Source organism: Pseudochaenichthys georgianus, chromosome 4, assembly GCF_902827115.2.
Source record: "Pseudochaenichthys georgianus chromosome 4, fPseGeo1.2, whole genome shotgun sequence".
NCBI classification, from domain to species: Eukaryota; Metazoa; Chordata; class Actinopteri; order Perciformes; family Channichthyidae; genus Pseudochaenichthys; species Pseudochaenichthys georgianus.
Genome location: NC_047506.1, coordinates 27,484,556 through 27,492,932, shown reverse-complemented (window position 1 = coordinate 27,492,932; position 8,377 = coordinate 27,484,556).

The window sequence follows — 8,377 nt, the reverse complement described above, 5'->3', positions numbered from 1 at the left end:
GGGAATTACTACTTTTATTGATGGTGTCCAAGTATCATTGTAAAGTAAAGGCAAGAAAATGGTGGGAATCTTATTACAGACATGTAACGTTATTGCATTTATTTGGCACATTTATTTTTGGACTATGCATGTCCTTGTATATGCTTTTGACCTTGTGTGTGCATGTTTCTTGCTAGCATATTGAACTCTCCCTATGTGCATCTGCTGACTCTAGCCAGCGATTCTGCAGAGAGCTAACCCCTGGCAGTCTGATAGGAGGTGTAGCATTATCTCATTCTATTTCTGCCCCTGCCGGACCTCAGAAAGGGTTTAATACTGAGGATAGGATAAGAAATGTTCGATGGGGACAAATAGAAGTCTCAAAGTATTAGATGTACGGAGAAAAAGGAAAGGACGGAGTTGGTAATGAGAAAAAGAAGGATTTGCAGAGAGGGGACAATGAGGAGAAGAACAAAATTAACGAGGTCAGGGTGTTGGCAGAGGCAGGAAGGGAAGGAATAACTAAAGAAGGAAGTTAAGTCAGAGCGCAAACATTGCAGGAAAGGAAGAGGGGGATTAGAGGCAGGGAGTGCTTCAAGGAAGAAGCAGAAGGGGGATGGGTGGATGGACAGGGGGAGTGATGGAGGGACTCAGCAGGTCAGCGTCATGTGAGCAGCAGAGGCTCAGATAATGCCCCAGTATTTCGGGCTCGGGGAGATACAGGTGGCAGAGTTCACAGTGGGTGGGAGATAAAGCAGCGGAGTCTCTGCTGACGGCCACAAACTGTTATTTCTTCCCGACTGGGGAGGAGAACTTAACACCGCCTCAACACATTTCCTTCTCCTGTGGCAGACTTCAAGTGCTTTAATACTGGGCTTCAAAGGTATATGTAGATCAACAGTGTTATTCTTCCAGTGTTTTAACACTATTGCTATGGAGCTTTTGGTTTTTGTTAGATTTGAGTGTAACATTTTCACAACCACCCAAATGTAGGCAATGTTTTACACATTGTTGCTGTTTGTCAGATCAACAGTTGCTAAGAAGCAAGGCCACAAGGCAAGGAAGAAGATTGCAAACTAGCAGACAAAGTATGTAAAGGGTGCAGCATTAATAATATTTGCATACAGAAATGGATATCTGAAAGTGTCATTGCAAATATTTAATGAGGAGAAAAACACATTGACTGAAAGGCAGACTTAAAGGTTTCACAGAATGACTTCTGCTGAATGTTTTGCTTACAAGAAAACTCTATAGGGTACCTGATTGATAAGCCAACAGAAACATGTCTCTGTTAATTGTCATTTGTAAAGTTGGCAATTTTCTGATTCCTGCCCCTCAAATGTTATGATTTGCTTCTGTTATCTTTGTTACTGAATCAAATCTATTGTGGGTTCAGATCTTAAGGTTTTAAGCAACTGACATGGGTTCTGGGTCATTTAATATATAACGAAGTTTTTACAACAATTTTGTTAAATGTTTTCAGTGGTTTATACAGTTTTAAATGACTAGTAGCCTTAAGCCTTAACTGTGATTTTTAAAAGAGATATAAGATATCTAACAAGGCCTTAAGAGTAGATCATATTTCAGGACCCTTATGATATTCATACAATTAAATGTACCACACACCAAGTGACACTGGTCTAAGTTATTATTTTTTACATTGTGCCTTACACTGACTCTGCAGTGCCATCATTCACTCTTTACATTGATTTAACTTTAAAAGTGTGAGTGTCTACATGACCACTAGATGGAGACAAATGCCTGGTTTTAACAAATGTACAGTAACGGCATCATTGGAAAAAAAAGCCACACAGGATGTTCAACTATAGCCATCAAACGGCTAAAATATGTATTACTTATATGTAATACTTTTTTTATATCTATATAAACATGGTCTGTAATATATATAATTTTTGGCATAGTAATTCAACTAATTATAGATATCATTTGTTATACATATTGGTCATTGTCATGATCTTAGTTTTCTGTGTCTGGTCCGTTTCCTTTTTAAATGTGAAAAGTATTCTCATTATGTGTTATGTCTGTTTTTACTTATTTTCTGTGTGTGATTTCCCATATCCAGTCCACCTGCACTTTATCCCCTTAAGTCCTGGTTTTCTGTTTGTTTGTTTGTTTGTTTGTTTGTTTGTTTGTTTGTTTGTAGATCTGTTTTGTCTTGGTTGGTTAACCCTGAAAGTAACGTCTGTCCTGTAAAAAATGCCTGATGCCGGCAGTCTCCTGCCTTTGGGTCTACCACAGCTTCACTGTGTGACAGTCAGTGCAGTGTGTTCAAGATTTCTGCTGACTGTGGCAGGCCAGTCAACCAGTCCACAGTTTACAGTTTGACGCTTGAGCCAGGGACTTCTGTCTGAGTGAAAACAGAGGACGATATAATAGGAACCTGTCAATCTGACTTCCCATGAATCTGCCCCGGCTTCACGTCCATCAGTTACTGAAAGCTGTATCACTTCTACACAAAGCCTTCTGCAGAACCACTTGTGAGATTGATTCCTAACACTGCTATGCTGCGGGTCAGCAGAGCAAACTCAACCAGGGATGACCAATCTGAGGGACAGCATGCCGAGAGAATCACTGAGGGAAAATAAATGAAAACCCATTTAGCACACATTTTTCATCTTACAATCAGAAAAAAGAGAACAATGCAAAATGTTCAACTTGAGCAATAACAGTTTATGTTGAGTACGGCAAATTAAAGTTGTAACAAGCAGTAGCGCTGACCAAAGTGAGTAGAATGCAACCACACACTTATTAAACAAAACACACTTTATAAAGTCAGGCAACACTAACCAGGCTTAGTGTGATTCTGTTCGCTGTCATTGATCAATGTGGAGAGCAGGCAGACGTTTTGTTTTATATTATAGCAGCTATCGGATTGAATCAATACATGGGCTACACAGATTGTCATGACTCATGTCCGACTATCACAAGTAGAAACACGCCGGCAAAATGTGCCGGCTTATGCCACAATAGGATAGCACAACCCAGTCTCACGGCATTTCGTGTTCACCAACACGATTTTTAATCTATTGATTCGTGTTCACCATCACGATTTGCCCCTTTTTTTCGTGTTGCACAGCACGATTTTAAAAGCAATGTATTTCTACTGGTAACGTGTTTCGTGCCTGCAGGCTGCAGCATGTCTTTTTCTCCGGTCGGGTCGTGGAAGACCGGAAGCTGTGTGGTTCATAAAAACATGTTCTTACTCAATATCAAGCCACAATTATTGCTTTTATTTTAAATCGTATAATTTCGGACTTTTGTTGCCGTCTGTGACGAAAATAAATGGGGCTCAGAGCCTCAGGATACTGAAATCTGTATTTTTAAAAAAAAATTTCCTTCTAATTTGTTATTCTTTTCAAAATAACACACTGTTATTTACTCACCAATAACACACAATTATCCTTGCTTTTATTTATTGGTTTAATTCCATAATCTCGGGCTTTTCTGGTGTCCGTCAGGAACTGAATTTCAAAATAAAAATAACCGGAAACAGACGTAGGCCTATAAGGGACATTTCGAACATCATTGCGATTGTCAACATTTCTGAGTTTAGGATGGCCGAAGACACTACACTACCCATAATCCCCAGCTATCGTTTAGGACTACAGTCCCGTAAGGTTACGCAGAGCGTCAAACAGCTGTGTGAAATGGAACGAAACCACGCCAGATATCCAAAACTGGAATCGAACACCCCCTCAGAACTACACATGCTGGCTATTGTGTTTCGCAAAATGTTCTATGGGACGTCTCTACTGAACGTTTTCGTTTTTCCCACAATTAGAAGTTGCCAGTATTAAACACATTGGTGTTATCAAATGTAAAACATATAATTAATAAATGGGTGAAAATCACTTGTGTCCATAATGCGCAGCATTAATATATACCCACATGACAGCTCATTGGTACTTTGTAATTCTACTCCACTACAATTCAGAGGTTAACTTGGTATTTTTACTCCACTGCATTTATTTGAGTTACTTTGCAGATTCTGATTAATTATGTGAAATATAAACAACCCTTAAATCAGACTTTAGTTACACCTGAGTAAAATTCAGGTAAGGTGATTGTCAAGTGCCAACAATCAGGAGAGATATTTGATAGTTGGTGCTTGAGAAGACTAAACATGTATCTGCAATTGACATGAATGGAAACAAGTAATAAAGTATATTCATTACTCGTTATTCTCTACTAATAGTTAATTAAAGACTGTATATTATGGCTATTTTGCACATCCCTTTCAAGATTTTCAAAGGTTTATTGACATATCATACACAACTACGGTGTAGTTATGCAATGAATGAAAAACTTGGGTCACAGGTTCCTCAACAGTGCATTACAAGACATCTATCAATATATGTGTACCTCCACCATTAAACTGTCATATTCTGCACATTTCTTATTCTATCTCCATACATAAGAGTATAATTAATGTGTATAATATCAGTTAAAATAAGTGCTTCAACATAGTTAACATTGCAGGAAAGCAATATATTAGACGTTAATTACTTTGTCAGGCTTAATATTTAATATTTAATGTTTAAATAAAGGTTAATCCGTTTTTCTGTTTTGCACCTCCTCCTATTAATATCTTTGTACGTCCTGCACTAAACTGTTTTATTGTAGAGATCACTTATAGTATCTTCTTGATTTTTTATATTCTATATTTCTATATTTATACTTTCCCCCTATGAAAGTATTTACTCTTAATATTTTTTTAATCAAATATAACACATAAAAACAATAATTCAATAACGTGCTTTAACCACTAGACGTATTATTAGTGTGTATGTACAACATCTGAAGATGTATAGTTTTATGCATGCTTTCACATCATTTTACAGCAATATTGCTATACTATTTCAGACTCAGTATTTAGATTCTTACATTCAAAGAAAATCAGTAATATCTTTAAAAACTACAGTCCTTTTCTATCAGCTGTGCACCGTTATGGTGTAAATATAACCTATCTGTGAATTAGATCAAATGTAAAAGTCAGCCGAATTAGTGTTGATACTGCAAGGAGACGTATTGTGTGAAGAGAAATTGAAGATGTTGTTTAATTGTTGATATATTTATGATCCACGTCAAGTATTCAGTTTCGACGCCATTTCTTCCAGTTTTTCCAAAGGTCTTCTCATCAGGGCTCTCTAAATAAAGAACTACGGCAGATCTGTAATATGTAATACAGCCGAACCGTGTATTACAATGCCGTTATGTGATGACTTTCAAAGAGAAAAGCAAGAGCACTCGGAATTAAGTATTATTTTATACTTTTAAAATGTTTTCCGGATTTCATATCATATAAACACCAAATCCCAGCATGCATTGCGGCTAACACATCCAATCAGCGAGCTTAAAACCATAGCTGAGGATCTTGGGTAATCGCTCGAAATGCCTACGTCTGTTTCCGGTTATATTTATTTTGAAATTCAGTTCCTGACGGATGCCAAAAAAGCCCGAAATTATGGAATTAAACCAATAAATAAAAGCAAGGATAATTGTGTGTTATTGGTGAGTAAATAACAGTGTGTTATTTTGAAAAGAATAACAAATTAGAAGGAAAAAAAGATTTAAAAAATACAGATTTCAGTATCCTGAGGCTCTGGGCCCCATTTATTTTCCTCACAGACGACAAAAAAAAGTCCGAAATTATACGATTTAAAATAAAAGCAATAACTGTGGCTTGATATTGATTAAGAACATGTTTTTATGAACCACACAGCTTCCGGTCTTCCACGACCCGACCGGAGAAAAAGACGTGCTGCAGCCTGCAGGCACGAAACACATTACCAGTAGAAATACATTGCTTTTAAAATCGTGCTGTGCAACACGAAAAAAAGGGGCAAATCGTGTTGGTGAACACAAATCAATAGATTAAAAATCGTGTTGGTGAACACGAAATGCCGTGAGACTGGGTTGGTTGCTATGCTAACATCACCCATTTTATACCAGAGAAACGTTCATAACAGCGTTGTGATGCCAAACAGCGGGCAGCACTGCAGCGGTTGGTAAATGCCGCTGAAACACATTAATAAACAATGAACCACGGCACTCTTGAGAAAAGTACAAGGGTTGAGAAGTAGTTATTTCAAGGTTAATTTAGGATCATGCACCCATGCTGAACATTTGCTCTACAAGGCCATGTTATTTTGCAATCATACTCACTTTTTTTGTATAGTTCTCAGGGTTTCTCATAAGTTCTTCTAACTACGGAGCCCCTAAAAGGGACATGAAGATACGCACGAGATACTAACCCGTTATCCCGACTTCAACCACGGAGGTGGTTGTTGAGTTCAATAACCAACTGGTCATGTGCTAATGTGAAAAGAACGATAAGAGTTTTTAAGTTTATATCTGTGGATGAACTGTTGCGCATCTGATTATTATCTTCTTCTTTTTTTAACCAAAGTGTGTCAGCGGAATATTTAATTTGATTTGTTTCCACTCAGATGACTCATTTAGTTTGTCTTCCGCATGTCAGAACTACATTTTTGAAAAACCTTCTGATGGAACAAAGCTATTAACTACACTCAGTGCACTTCTGCCATATCAATTGGAATGGCCTGGAAATTGGATGGAAGATTTAACTTTTTAATGCAAAGACTAGTTCACAGTTCTTTTGGAGTTTCTCTCTAATGTATATTATATAGAGGCCAAAGTACAGGTTGTCTAAACATTGGCGATCTTCAATCCGCCTTTAAATATAAATACATGTATTGCACTTTAAAGGTAGGGTAGGTAAGAATGGAGAACCCATAAACTAGAATTTGAAAGTACGCAGCTAAAAAAAATCTGCCCCTTCCTTCAGACTTCCTTACAGAGCCCCTCCTCCAACACACACGAACGCGCACATGACCAATGAGGGCACGAGATAAGTTTGTGCATGAGATGGAAGGCTGACAGGCAGGTAGGCCATCCAGTTATTTTAGCCGGGCCGGCTAAAATAATTGGTCGTGCTTTTTACAGTGCCAAGGCTTCCACAGATAACAAAAACATATTATTATGTGATGGCACAAATGCAATTTACAATGATAACGGTTAAAAGATAAATATGTAGACTGTGAAATGGCAACTGTGGCTAGCAGCATTTATTAGTTGTAGCTAGCGCTAGTTCCATGAGTTGGTTTGAATGGCAGTCTTCCACCATTGCTTTTGCTGTTTTTTTGAATTACCCAAAGTAGTTTTGCATTTTCTGAACTTTCTCACATCCCTGATGAAAGTAATGTTCAGCAAAGCATACAATAACAAGGGCGTCACTCGTCGAACATCCCCTGAGGTCACGTGTGAATCCACTGCAGCTACAACTTCTTGTATGGAAAGTTAGAAATTAACTCACTTCAGCTTTCTCTTAACCACAAACGTACCACTATACACAACGGTGAGAGCCCTGAGGGAATCCGGAAAAGCACCACACACACACCCTCATTGACATCCCCCACCCAAACAAACACACAAGTACTGGCCTTGTGTGTTGTAAATTTCCCATTATTATTTCCCATTGTTTGTGTCATAGAGGGCCTCGGACACAGGAACCATGTCACACTAATTTACTAAATGTAATTAAGGTATAGAGAAAGTGTATGCACAAAGCAGACAAACCTGATCATCAGTGTCTGAAAATTAAGTTTTTCGAGGAATTTCTTTTATTTATTTTTATTTATTATACAGGCTACAGACACAAAACATGGACATTACAATAACAAAATAGGAGACATTCCTATCTCAGACAAAAAACAAACAATAAAATCAAATACAGTCAGTAGGTCAAAAATAAAATACAGTCAGTAGGTCACTTCAACATTTCATAAACAAAACAAAATAGGTTGACAGTCCAATATCATCAAAAGCACATACCATAAAATAAAATGGCAAGCATATTTATATGTATTGTTCCTTTTTATCCCACTCTTCGCTAGAGCTGATTGTTTCCCATTTCATGGTGTGTTGAGCCACCCTTTGATTATTTGTGGCAATCATCCTTTCCAAAATAAATTGTGTTTTTAATCTACTTTTCACACGCCTTAAATTCAGATTTTTCCTTGATTGAGTTTTAAAAATAAGTATTTTAGCCAGAAGAATAATTGTATTCATCAACTGTGTACTGTCCTCATCCAAAAGCCCAAACAAAACACCAAAGGGAATAAATGCAAAATCAATATAAAGTGTCTTAAGCAGGGGCGGATCTACCAGGGTGGCATGGGGTGGCAACTGCCACCCTAAACAAATAGCCTTGCCACCCCAGTTGGCATCTTTGTTTTGAAATAAAAGTTGTGGCTCATCGGACATTATGAGAGAAAATCTCTAATGTCCGAGTGCAAGTGAATGCAGCACAAGACGCGAGTCTTATAACCCTCCCCCGGCCCTGGCGCGAGCTTGG